The sequence below is a fragment of the Lemur catta genome, chromosome 3 (genome assembly GCF_020740605.2).
Source record: "Lemur catta isolate mLemCat1 chromosome 3, mLemCat1.pri, whole genome shotgun sequence".
NCBI lineage: Eukaryota > Metazoa > Chordata > Mammalia > Primates > Lemuridae > Lemur > Lemur catta.
The window spans coordinates 14,410,030-14,424,298 of record NC_059130.1 but is presented as its reverse complement, the minus strand read 5'-3'; the positions used below and the strand labels follow the sequence as shown (position 1 = coordinate 14,424,298).

At 45.1% G+C, this 14,269-nt stretch overlaps 1 non-coding gene across 1 annotated transcript; it reads left to right on the top strand.

Moving 5' to 3' along the window:
- Window positions 1-2,621: 2,621 nt before the first annotated feature.
- On the top strand, window positions 2,622-2,724 carry LOC123636316. Its single transcript, XR_006734502.1, has one exon. It is a non-coding gene; the product is annotated as a small nucleolar RNA U13 (small nucleolar RNA).
- The last annotated feature ends 11,545 nt before the right edge of the window (window positions 2,725-14,269 follow it).

Below are 14,269 nucleotides of genomic sequence, written 5' to 3'. Positions count from 1 at the left end.
GCTCAGGCTAGTCTTGAACTCCTGAGCTCAAGCTACCCTTCCACCTCGGCCTTTCCCTGTATCCTAGGCTCTTAGAACTCAGAAAATACTTGTGTGAATGGTAGACTCTCACAGCAACTCTATGAGGTAGTTAAGGCAACGTACTTCTTTTAATGACAGAAGCTCCCAGGTTTTCCCCCGGCTAAGCTCTGATTCTCTGCAAGCACCTGGAGCCAGGGTCATGTGACAATGAAAGACCTGGCTCCCCATCTACTCAGCCCCCTCCCCTTTATGATCCTCCCACCCGACAGTGCTGACCCCCTTCAACACTCAGGCACAGGCACAGGTGCAAGCCCGTTCCTTCGGCTCCTCTCTGCACAGCTGAGGCCAACTGGAACTTTCCTGAGTTTTTACTACTTCCTACTAAGGGAGAAAACCAGGGAAATTAACACAGAGAACACAAGAATCATAAAAACCATCTGGCTCGTGAAGTGCAGGTTTCTGACCCGGTCCTCACGGTGAGCAGGCTCTGTCTTGTTTCCAGTACCTTCTGAGGTGGCTGCGTTCTTGCCTCAGGGGCTTGGCATGACTCCCTAGGTGCCTGCCTTTCGTGCCCTCCTTCTTGGGTGCCAACCCCCCACCCGCTGTCTGCCTCCCACCTTCTCTCTCCTGTCCTTGGAGCTAGAACCCGGCTGTTACCATGCTGTTTCCTAGTCACGACCTAGAGAAGGTCAATTCTCTGGAGCAGTTTCCTCTTCTGTAAAATGGGAACGATAACCGCCTAGAAGTACTGGTGGGAGGTACAGACGAAATAATGGGTGTGACAGGCACTGGGAACTGTCAAACCTTACACAAACCGAGGAAAATGGGAGGTGTGCAGGTGGGCTCAGGACCTGCCCCGGAGCAGGGCATCTGACGCAGCAGTATCTGCAAAGCTCCCCCTTGGTGGATCAGGACCCCCTTGTCTGGGGACTTGCAGTCTGATCATAGACAAAGGAGCTTTGCTTTCAGTTGACAGTGATCCTTTGGTTTCCCACCTACCTGACTGTAGATGAGGCAGAAACCGAGGGAGCTGGAACACAGAGAGAAACTGAGACCCTGAGTGGGGCCATGCTTGGAGGTACCACCAAATCTGGTATAAGATCTCAGAGGAACTGCCAGGTGCACTGGTGCGTGCCTGTAATCCCAGCTACCTGGGAAGCTGAGGCAGGAGGATCACTTGAGCCCAGGAATTCGAGTCCAGCCTGGGCAACATAGCAAGCCCCTTCTCTATGGTGCTCATGCACTCATAGAAGTGCCTTTAGAGGCAGAATCCTTTTACCTTCTTGGGAAAATTTGTTTGGCATAATGCAATCCATAAAGCACCTACTATGTGTCAAGCTCTGCAGTTGGTGTTGGGTATACAGCAGAGAACAAGGTGGACAGGGCTCCTGCCCTCATGGGGCACAGTGCCTATGGGCAAGACAGATACTAAGCAAGTACACTGACATAATTATTATTAACAACAGAGGAAAGGACTTAGAAGGAGAAGTATAGGGTGCCATGAGAATGTATAATGGGGGCACTTGACTTTGCGGAGCGGGTGTCAAGAAGGCTTCCTTGAGCAGGAGCTATTTGAGCTGAGAACTAGTGGCAAGACACTGATGGATTGATTATTGCTAGCAAGTCGAAACTGGGCTTTCCCCATGACCCCACAGCCCCCAGGAAGCTGGACAGAGTGCGGCCCCTAGGGTAGGGGATAAGACCCAGCAGTGATGACGTAGGGTGGTCCTGAGGGGTGCAGGCTGGGCTTGGGCTCAGGCACAGGGAGGGCTGCGCCCCAGTCCTTCCTACCCCGCCCATCCCCCAGCATTCCCGTGAGCACACCCGAGCCAGTGCGGAGGGAAAGATCCTGGCTGCTCAGCCACCCATGGACGCAGCGGGGCAGGGCCCCATGACCTCATTGTAATAGTGTCCTACAGCCCTGCCAGCAGGAGCAGAAAACAAATACTGAGAAGTGCCCCCCCCACCCGCCACCCCTGCGCTCCCTGGTGCCTGCTCAGGAAGACTGTGGTGCTGCAGGCTCCAGGCACTGTGCCCTACTCAGGAGGCCTGAATGGAATTCGAAAGTACTTATTTCTCGCTGAAAAATTCCAAAGATTGCTCAACATTCCTTTAACCCCAGGAGCTGGGGTTTGGCAGAAGATGCTGAGAGCCGGCAGGAACCAGAGCCTGTGGGCCTGCCACATGGCTCTGGACGGTCAGGGCAGAGCCCCTCTACCCTGCTTCCCCCGGGGGCAGAGGGAGGGAGGCAGGGGGCTGTCCCAGGGGCACTGATAGTGGAGTGGATTTGGGTGGAGCTGGAAGGGGTTCGCGGCCCCCTCAGGCTTCTGTAGAGGGGAGATGACGGTCCTGCCCCAGTGAGAGCTGCTGAAATATGTTCCCAAGGAGGACTCAAGCTGGGGACCCAGATTCTTGCACTCTGGTGTGAAGGCTGTTTTCCCAGCATTCAGGAGCCATGGGAGTAGCTCACGGAGATGACTTCCTGCGGTTACCAGGGAGATGAGCTCCCTCTTTGGAGCTCTCTGTGGGAGGAGCCTGGCTCCAATGCCCCTTCTTCCAGGAAGTCTGCTTCCTGCCTGGATTGAAATCCATCTTTTTGGTTCCTTTTGTAGTTCATAGGCATGATGATTGGATTTTCACGCACCTGTCTGAGATGTGCCTCCTTCGAACTTGTCACAATATCGGCACATTACCCGTATGATGTAAAAAAAAAAAAATTCCATTTCTTCCTCTCCTCTGATAAGGCATTTATCACATTATGCCTCATATTGTGGTTGTTTCTATAAATGTCTGCTCTCCCCTTCTAAGGAGAGAAAGGGAAGGCAGTAATCTTTTTGGTTCATGTCTGTATAATTCTTCAGGGCCCGGCTGGCACAGAGATGTGAGTATGGAGATGTTCCCCACAGCATTGCTTACAACAGGGGAAATGGAGAGTTATCTAAATGCTTAAGAATACGGAGTTGATTAGCGCAGTTACAGTGTGCTCATATGTTGGAATGCTATGCAGCCATCAGCAATTACACTTACAAAAATATTTAAAGATATGGGTGAATATTAAAATCAACAAACTTCCACCACACAGATGGAACATTTTAGTGTTTCTTTTACTTATTTTTTTCTGCCTAGATATACAAATACAGTGAAACCCCACTAAAACATGATCTGTATGGGGGTAAAAAATAAATTGTGTTAAGTGTAGAGTTGTATTATTGTGAAAGTTATGGAAAACAGCGTTTGGAGCAGTGGGGAATCTATATGGTCACAAAGAGCATAATATGGAGACATTGAATATTATATTACACTCTGTACACTGAACTGAAAAAGTCCCAAATGGTCGGGAGTCCGTCACTTCCTCATCTCACCCACCTGATCTTCAGGAGTGACGACCAGTGCTGACTGGTTTGAGAATGAAGGCAGGAAGAAGGGAAACCTAGTGATTGTATCCAATTTTGAATTATTATCAAATTTTATGTACATTCTTAATGAAATGAGAATCATACTGTATATATGTTTCATATCCTTCCTTATGTTTAACATTGTATTTAATACAACATTCCATTGTATTAAATATTATTTTAAAACATGTTATTATTGTAAATGTCCTCATTTTTTAAAAAAGTCTTTGTTCTTATCTTTGATTTTCCCTCCTCCTTATTCATAGGGTACAATTCCTGGGTCAAAAGGTACAGATATCTTTAAGAGTATTGAAATACATTTCCAAATTTCCCTCTAGGAAAGTTGAGCCAATTTATACTCAGCAGCCAGTGACAGTGTCACCTACAGCCCTGTCAATGGGTGGGTTTATCATTGTTAAAGTCTGAGTGGATGGATTTGGGAGAGATTTCAAAAGGTAGAATTGATAGGATTTGTTGGCTGCGTGGGTGTGGGAGGTTAAATCAAGAGAGGGAAGAGTTGATGATGTTGAGATCCTTGGCTTGGATGTGTATAAAGATAGCGAAGACTTTAGTGAGAAAGGGAAGAGAAAGAGGATTGGGATCAGGGGAATAGAAATTTGGTTTAGGGATATTGCACATGTAAAACAAACAAACAAAAAACTACGCAAGACCCTGTAGATAAATAAGCAAAAAACATTTCCCCAAAGAAAACATGCAAATAAAGAATAACAAAATAATCAATCTTACTGTTCCATTAACTAAGATTCATTTGGCTGAAAATAACAGAATTTAAATTTTTACAAGTTTAGTTAAAGGGGGGAAATTTAGGGGAGATTCACGTAAAACCCAGAGGAACAGAGAGATAACTAGGAGGAGATTGACAAGATTCACTCTATCTCTCGCCTTTGTTTTTCTCCACAGGTTAACTGCATTCTCTCTCAGACTGGCACTGTCCACATGGCAGGAAGCATGGCTTTTGAGAGAGCTTATGACTCACCTCTCACAACTTTGCCTCCATAGAGCTACGAAAATCTGCTCTCTCTAGTCTCAAGGTCAAAAATCTCAGAGAAGGATTCCGACTGACCCCACATGGTCAATCAACAAATGTCTGGGGGTGAGCTATTATGATTGCTCACCTTAGGTCAAGTCCCCTTCCTGGAGGTAATAAACAGTGTCTGGGGACATGATTTGGAAGAGAATGGAGCATACATGTGAATCACATGGTTAGAGTTGGCAAAGAACACGGCTCAGAAGAAGGGGGTGCTCTTCCGGGCACGCAAAACCATGGATATCACTGGATTCCCAGTGTACCCACGAACTTCTCTCCCTATATAAATAATGCCCCTAATGTCTCCGCTCAACGCAGTGCAACCATCCCCATCTCAGTGGGATGCAACTCAAAGTGTTTTCCAGCGACGGCATCCAGTTCCAAATTCACAATCTACTGTGTGGGAAATCTCCTTTTTTCCTCTGGTAGCTGTTAAGATTTTCTTGTTATCCTTGATGTTTTGCAGATTTAGAAAAGTGCATATAGATGTCGGTTTATTATGTATTCTACTGTTCTACTCCGCATTGAGTGAGCACTTTCTGTCTGAGGATTCTGGAGAATTCCTGAGCATTATCTCTTCAGTCTTATCCACCATTTGCTCTAATCCTTTCTTTTTTTTTTTTTAATTTTATTTTTGAGACAGAGTCTCGCTCTGTTGCCTGGACTAGAGTGCCTTGGCATCAGCCTAGCTCACAGCAACCTCAAACTCCTGGGTTCAAGTGATCCTCCTGCCTCAGCTTCCCAAGTAGCTGGGACTACAGGTATGCACCACCATGCCCGGTTAATTTTTTCTATATATTTTTAGTTGTCCAGATAATTTCTTTCTATTTTTAGTAGAGACGTGGTCTCGCTCTTGCTCAGGCTGGTCTTGAACTCCTGAGCTCAAGGAATCCTCCCACCTCTGCCTCCCAGAGTGCTAGGATTACAGGCGTGAGCCACCGAGCCTGGCCTCTAATCCTTTCTTTTGAACCCCTCGTAGAGCCTCTCAAACTTTTTTCCAGTTCTCATAATTGCCCTTTCATATTTTTAAAAAGTCTCCTGTGCGGCGTTCTGGGTGAATTTCTCAGCTTCATCTTCCAAAGCACTAATTATTTATTCAACTATGTTTTGTTCAGAGCTTCCCCATATGTTTAAATACTGGATTTTTCAATTCCAGTTTCTAATTGTTCCTCTTTTATATTCCCCTTAGCCTTGTTCATGTCTTCCCTTATCTTTTGAGGATTCTAAACATGCCTGTATTACAACTATTTTCATCTTGGTCTACTATTTTCTTTTCATCTGAAAGGAGTTCATCTCCTGCTGATTGCTTTTATTGGCAATCTTTCTTTGCATTAGTTTTCCTGTTTCTTACCCATGGGAATGTTTATCTTCTTTTGAAATATGGCAGCATCATTTTATTTTTCTCTTTTTCACTGGAGAGGCAGCTTAGAGTGACGGCTAAGAGCGCAGGCTCTGGAGCCATACTGCCAACGCTCAAATCTTGGCCCCATGACTTAGGTACACAGCCTTGGGCAGGCTTCTTCATCTCTCTGAGCCTCAGTTTCCTCACCTGCAAACAGCACCTACCTACTAGGGTTTTGGGGAGAATCGAATAAGCTAATGCATATAAAGTACATAGACCATGCCTAGAACATAGTGTTTAAGAAATGTTAAATATTATTTCTACATATTTGGAGAAAATGAGTGAGTTTGGTCTGTATGGAAGTGGTAGTCAAAGCATTAACTCATTGGGCCATTTGACAAGGCCATTAGCAAGTCTAAGACCAGGGCTCCTGGGTGTGTCCATTCCTCTGAATGAGTCTTCTCATAATCTTGGCCTCATTGATCATGTGTTTACTGCAACCAGCAACCACCTCCAACTCACCTGGTGTACAATGCCGGTGGGAAACAGGGTAACCGTTACAAATGCTACCATTTGAAAGGGGTGAACACTGGTCCAATTTTTAAACCACATCCAGCCGGATGGGGATGGTGAGGTCACTGCTGTGGCAGGTGAACATCACTGCATCTTTGGCAAGGGGTGAATTCTCGGGCTGGCCAGTCTGGCTCCCAGGTTTTGCCTGCTGGGAACAGTTCCTGCGCCCATATCCGTGAGAACCCCGGGAGCATGGCAGTGGAGAGGTTCTCCTGCCTGGGGCTGTATTGCCTCACAAACCACTTCCCGTTGGTCTAGGCACCTGAGGATGACTTCAGGACAGAGCTTCCCAAGCTGGTTGGATGACACAAATCTCCTGGGGAATCTGGCAAAAATATAGATCTCCAATCACACCTCAAATCCGCTGAATCTCCAGGGGAGGTCCTTTGAAAACTGCATTAACAATCATTCCAAGGGATTTTTTTTTCTTTTTTAGCCATAGGTGTTACTGACTGGGACCAATGATTTTTATCATCAGGAAAGTTTGGAAAATAACCACCTTAGTGGTCAAGCAACCACATACCTCAGCTTGGTAGACTTGGGCTTTTTTAGCACTTAAAATAACCTTAAAACTTCAATCAACTGACTGTGAGCTTCATTTTGGGGTCTCTATTGGCCAATAACCAACTCCAGAAATGTAAGGCAGGAGAGTTGTACTGGACCCTGTGCAAGTGGCTCCAGCCTCTGAGCGCACTTCTGGAGGCCCTGCCGGTCCCTGAGAGCTGAGCAGGAGACAGTGGGGAGGGAAGGCAGGGCTGCTGTGCCCGGCAGGGTCGTCCGAGCCACTGGCTCTTTCACGTTACACTGGTGGGGAAAGGTCCATAAGTCCTTGTTGGGCAGAGTGCACAGCATGGTGTGTGGCTGGTTGCAATCCTTCCTGGGTATCACCATCCCGATTTCCAGGACTCTAGGCCTTCTTAATCAGCGCAGAACATTTAGTGTGGGAAGAGAGTTGAGTATTTGCTTTTGAACAAAGGGCATGACTATGAACAAAGGGCATGACTTGGTTATTTGTGGCTGCTGGCTACTAACAGAAAGACCTCTCTTAAAGCCGTACGTATCTGTTCAGTAGCTCCTTGAACACTTGCTTCTTTGGGGTCTTCTCTTTCTCTCACAGCACCCTACCGAAGACTGCAAGAAATCACTGACACATTCTATTATCCTGCTATTTTCATACCAAGTCTCCTAAAGCGTAAGTGAATGGCACGTGCTCTGAGTCTCAGGAGACACTGGAAAATAGTCCAACCAATTGCTTTGATAACATAAAATAGAGAACTCAATTTCTGCAGCCTCGGATCTGGGGGTGCTCACGGCCGCACCCCTCCCTGACCAACCTTGATTCAGCTATCTGGGGCTCGTCAATTTCCACATGCCAGTTCAAGTTCCACTTTTTGTATTAAGAATTTTTATCTTCTTATTTTCCTAAAAACAATGATCACTTTTAGGGTCTGTATTAAGAGTCTTTTGGTGGTAAGTGACAGGAACACAACTCAAACTACTTTTGGCAAAAGAGACATTTCCTGGAAGGGTGATGTGGCTGGAAGAAGAGCTGGTGCAGCTGCCCCCATGACTGAAAGTGACCCATCTCTCCTCCTTGCTCTCCCTGCACATCAGCGTCATTCTCTCACACACGGTTGGTGCAGATGGCACAAACGTGCCTCTAGCAGCCGCTGTGACTTAACTCTCCCCCGCACCAACAGAAGGGGTTGGGACTTGGTTTCTCTAATCCTAAAATTTTAAATTACAAAGAAAGACTCTGAGTGGCTTATTTGACTCTGTTATCTAGCTCTATTTTGGACCACATGTTCAGAAGGAAGTGAAAGAGCATTTCCCAGAAGAAGGGTATTTTCTGGGTAAACAGAACAATAGATGTGCTCTACCCCAAAATCAAAGAAATACAAATTAAAGTGACTATTAAACACCATTGGAACCGAAGGGAATGAAATGAAAATATCCAATGCTGGTATATATTTTTTAATCACTGTGGTAACAAATTATCACAAATTTGGTGGCTTAACACAACACAAATTTATTCTCTTTCGGTTCTGCAGTCAGAAGTCTGATAGAAGGCTTGGCGGGCTAAGCTCAAGCATTGGTAGGGCTGCGCTCCTTTCTGGAGGCTTTTGGGGAGGATGCATTTCCTTGTGTTTTCCAGCTTCTAGCTAGAAGTCTTCCTTGGCTTGTGCCCCCTCCTTCCATCTTCCAAGCCAACAACATGAGGCCAAGCCACTTTCACCGAACTGTCTCCCTGATTCTGTATGGGCTCCCTCTTCTTCTTTTAAGGACCCTTGTGCTTAGGTTGGGCCCACTTAGGGAATCCAGGATAATCTCCCCTTCTCAAGGCCAGCTGATTAGCAACTTTAATACCTCTTTGCCATGAAAGGTAACTAGTCACAGGTTTTGGAGATTAGGACATGGACATCTTTGGGGAGGGGCAATTGTTCTGTCTACCATAACTGGCAAGAGCGTGGTGATTACGTAGCTCCTTTCAAGTTCTCCTGGTGAAGATGTAAAATTTCTGGAAAGCAAGTTGGCAGTTTGGTAATATAGGCCTTAATATAGGCCTTGTTTCATATTTGTTCATCTAACAATTCTAATAATCTGTCCTAAAAAATAATTCTAAATGTGTGTGTGGGAATGGGATAGTGGTGAGTCATGCGCTAAAACGTTAATCACCACTTACAGCACCGAAAAGTTGGAAACAACCTTAATGTCCAGTGACCGTGAGGCTAATAAACCACATTATATCCATATAAGAAAACATTGTATACTTACCTGGCAGGGGAGATGCCATGGTCATGAAGAAAACATTATGTTGACAGTAAAAAATTGTGAGACGCTTTTGATGAAATGAAAGCATGTGTATACCCCAATGCTATGTAAAAAGAGGAGGATATTTCTATTTCCCAATTTTGTTGTGCACCTAAAACAGCTCTAAGAAAATAAAGTCTAATAATTTTTTTTAAAAAAAGAATACAAAACATTCATAAATACAGTATGACCTCAACTATACAAAAAATAGATTTTCAAAAATACCTGGAAAGGAAATGTGACCACTGGTTACCTATGGGTGGTGGGATTATTTGTAGGTGATTTTTTGTCTCTATATGTACCACTTTATATTTATTTTTAAGTTGGCCCTTTGGTGCACAGAATTGTGTTCATCATAATCCTTGTTTCATGACATGCTCTCATTTGTTCAGGCATGGCAACCTCCATCTATTTATTTGGTTAGTTAGTTTGCTAGTTATCTTAATAATGGAATAAGGACCCACAAACCTAACACTCAAAACAAAAGCATCCCTAACCTTGTAGTCACTCACATTGCATCCCCCACACACCCCCTCCAAAACTCTCCCTATTCAAGACAACCATGATCTGTTTGTTTGTTTATTTATTTATTTGAAACAGTCTTACTCTGTTGCCCTGGGTAGAGTGCAGTGGTGTGATCATAGCTCACTGCAACCTTGAACTCCTGGGCTCAAGTGATCCTCCTGCCTCAGCCTCCGGAGTAGCTGGGACTACAGGCATGCACCAGCACGCCTGGCTAATTTTTTCTATTTTTAGTAGAGATAGTGTCTTACTCTTGCTCAGGCTGGTCTCAAACTCCTGAGCTCAAGTGATCCTCCTGCCTCGGCCTCCCAGAGTGCTAGGATTATAGGTGTGAGCCGCCACACCTGGCCTCCCCTATTTAACTTTTTCTTGCTTTCTTTTATATATATATAAAAGAATATATAAAAAAAACCTATATATATATATATATATATATATAGTTTTTTTTTTTTTTTTTGAGACAGAGTCTCGCTCTGTTGCCCGGGCTACAGTGAGTGCCATGGTGTCAGCCTAGCTCACAGCAACCTCAAACTCCTGGGCTTAAGCGATCCCACTGCCTCAGCCTCCCCAGTAGCTGGGACTACAGGCATGTGCCACCATGCCCCACTAATTTTTTCTATATATATTTTTAGTTGGCCAGATAATTTCTTTCCATTTTTTTAGTAGAGACGGGGTTTCGCTCAGGCTAGTCTCGAACTCCTGACCTCAAGCGATCCACCTGCCTCGGCCTCCCAGAGTGCTAGGGATTACAGGCGTGAGCCACCGCGCCCGGCCACTTTTTTAATATATTAATAGTTTATTGTATCTATTGTGGAACTGCCAGCCCCTTGCAAAGTCCTCTCCTTTCCTTTTTTCCTGAGAATCCTGTGAGGAGGGAAGGAAAGGGAGAGTTTTTATTGTTACACAAAAGAAATTCTTCTACACTCAACCAGGGAGTGTTGTTGACATAACGGTAACTGACAAAAAGCCATTTTAACTATTTATTCCTCAAACTATCTAGGCGCATTCCAATGAAACCCACACATGGTTCAGAAGTTGCAATTCAGCCCCTAAATGTGTGTGGCCAAATCCTACACTCCCGGTGAAGGAAGATTTTAAGATGTCCTGAGTTTCATGTGGGACCTCGGCTTTCCTTGTGGGGAGAACCACTTTCCCTGGTCTTAGTCTCTGGTCTGCCTCAAGATGGTGCCAGGCTATCTCTGCCTCATGGAACACAGCTGATATCCCTGGGGTACAGATGGATTAGTCAAGGCCCCTGGCCCCAGCTTCCTTGAGGTCCTAGTAATTCCAGGGCCCCCAGATTGACTTTTGTGTTTGGGGATTTTGTTTTTATCTCTTAAGCACCTGGTAAGTATTTATTTCACCAGGAGACCTCTCTTACAAGTATCACCTGTATGTTTTCGGACCAGTAGGTCTTTACCAATGACCCCTATCAGAATCACCTGAGAATCTTTTTAAAACTACAGATGCCTAGGATCAACCCCACCCCAGGAAATTCTGTAAATCTGGAGTCAGGAATGGTAAAGCATTCCCCTGGAGACCTGAGAGGCACCTTCGGTTAGGCACCACAGATTCAGATAATTCAGACATCTGGCCAAGGCTCATACCTGCCTTGGTCTTCACCAAATTCTTCCCGTTACCTGGCTTTTAGCCCTATGCTTTAGGAGTCAAGTGTCCATCTTGTGTTTTCTGATGCCCCCCAGCAGGTTGACATTGACCTTCGGACTGTCAGGAAATGGCCAGCTGTCCTTGAGAGATGCTGGCATTGGCTGTTTTTCATTTCTTGGCCATCGTGGTGTCCTGCAGCTGCTTTAGATCTTTCTTTGTCTTTTTTCATCTCTCTCCATCCGTTCCCATCTCTCGTTTTAGATTGTACTGCAGGTCAGCTTTGTTCTTTCCCCGTTTTTCCCCATGTAATATGCATCTGCAGATTTCCATCTTCCACTTTTGAGACCCAAGAGGCAAAAAGATTTCTCTCTCCAGGATCAGTTTGAAAAATCCTGCAGAAAGACCATGTTTGGGGGGAAATTAGAGTGATGGCTAAGGATATAGACTCCAGAGCCAGAGTTCAAGTCCTGACTGTATGAACACAGACAAGTTATTTACCCTGTTTGGGTCTCAGTTTCCCCATCTGCAAAATGAGGGTAATAATTGCACTTCATTGGGTTCTTGGGAGGATTCAATGAGCTAAGGATGCCTGGGACATGGTAAGGACTATGTAACTATGGCAACCACTCATCCTGCAGATGACAAAAGAATGTTTAATTTATTTTATGAACTCAGCTTTCAAAAAGTAGAGGAAATAAGGGGAGCTCCTTTGTTGGACCTAATTCTAAAAGCATGTGTCTATATTGGTTTATGATGTAGAAGTGACCAAGGCTTGGGAGAAGGTACGGGCTTCATCATGGAGCCCTTTATAGTACAGAAGGGACCTGTTTGCTTCACTCAAGGAAAGTAGATTTCAACAAGTTGGAAAATTTGTGTGAGTCAAAAACTTTAAAGGAAGATATGGCTAAAAAGGGACAGAAATCTCCAAGAAATAAAATTCTCATTTTACAATCACAAATTAACCAAGGAAACATGCTGGGCCCCTCCCTCTGCCTTTTTTCCTATGTTTCATTCCCCTCCAAGTTCTGTCCAATTTAAATTCACATTTGTCCTGCTGCTTTTCCCATTCCCACATCACCCACGCCTCATTTTTCACCTGGGCTATAGTATCAGGTTCCCAACTGGCCTCCCTGTATCGACTCTGGCTCCTTTCAGAGTTCCAACACACTGTAACCAGAGTGATTGTTTCAAAATACAAATCTGATTGTATTCCCACCATCCCTATCCTACTGCCATGCCCCTAAAACCACTTAATGACTTCCCAGTGCTTTCAGGATAAAGAAAAGCAACTTTAACAGCCTGTCAGACCCTGCAGAGTCTGGGCCTCACTATCTCTCCGGCCCTACCAAGCTCCACCTTACCTCTCTACTCTACCCACAATGGCTCCCTTCAGTCCTGCACAATCAGCAAACTTTCCTCTGCCACAGGGCCTTTGCATGTGCCATTCTCTTCCTGGAAGTCTCTTTCTCTTTTCCCTCCCCTCCTTTTCTTTAATTAATTGACTTTATTTTTTACAGCAGTTTCAGGGACACAGCATAATTGAGTGGAAAGTACAGAGAGCTCCCATGTACCCTGTCCCACCTGCACCCCTACCCCCACATACACACAGCCTCTTCCACCCTCAGCATCCTGAGCCGGTATGGTACATTTGTTAGAACTGATGAACCAACATGGACACATCATTGTTACCCAAAGTCTATAGTTTACATTATGGTTCATTCTTTGTGTTGGACATTCTGTGGTTTAGACAAATGCATAATGATAGGTAGTATATGTATATGATACCTTACAGCAGCATGCAGAATCGTTTCACTGTCCTAGAACATCCCCTGATCTTCAGCTTCCTAACACCTGTTTATTTGCTATCTGCATTTCTCCTTTGGTGAGGGGTTTGTTCAGATCTCTTGCCCATTTTCTAAATGGGTTGTTTCCTTCCTCCTTTTAGACATCAGTAAATCCTTCCTACTCATCTTTTGGATCTCAGTGATCCCTTCCTTGCCTCTTTAACTAAAAGCAAGCAAGCAAGCGAGCGAGCTCTTTATAAACTCTTGCAGTCTTAGAGCACTATGTGCCTCTTCTTCACAATTATTATAGCCGTAATTTTATATTCATTTGTGTAATTATTTGAATAATGTCTGTTTCCTTGAGTTTGTCAGTGCAAGCACCATATCTGAGTTTGTTCGCCGGTGTATCAGCAGTGCCGAGTGCGGCACCTGACGCACGGTCGGTGCTCCGCAAACAACTGCACGGAACAAGGAATAGCTAGTAACCTCACTGAGAAGGAAGGTGGAGTGGGGCCAGAGGGGTCATCCGAAGAAACCACCTGGAATACAGGGTGAGTTCGGAACTCCCACGAGCATGTGCGACGGTGGGAGGGAGCAGAAGGCCCGAAACCAATGCCAACAGCAGCACAAGCCCGCGGACCTGTGTCGGGAACACTAACATGTAAAATGAGCTGAGGCCTACACGGATGACAGAAACCGCAGAAACACTGCTTCAGAAAATTATGTGGAGCAAGAAAAATAACAAGGAACACCGAAGCCCCACACTTAGTGGAGGAGGCAGAATTTTTTAACACATAACTTTCTACCTCAAGAAGAGTAATTCTCAAACCAGAAAGTGTGGAGCCAGATTCCAGGGGGACGTCCAGCTCCGGATGGGCGAGGAGGGAGCGGGAGCCCCTGGCTTGGGAGGAATCTTGTCTTGTTGGAACTCTGGGGATGTGATTGCAGAGCTGCTGTCTGTGATTTCTGAGAAACTTGGGAAAGGAGCCAATAGCCAGGGAAGTGTGAAATGTTTGTCAGTTTTCAAACAGAAAGAATGTGCAAATGGGGTAAATGTAATGACCTCTGACTTCCAAACTTGACATTAATTCGTGGTACAAATACGGACCAGATTGTAAAGGAGTGCCTACAAGGTGAAGTTTCATATCTTTCTGCCTCAATAAAC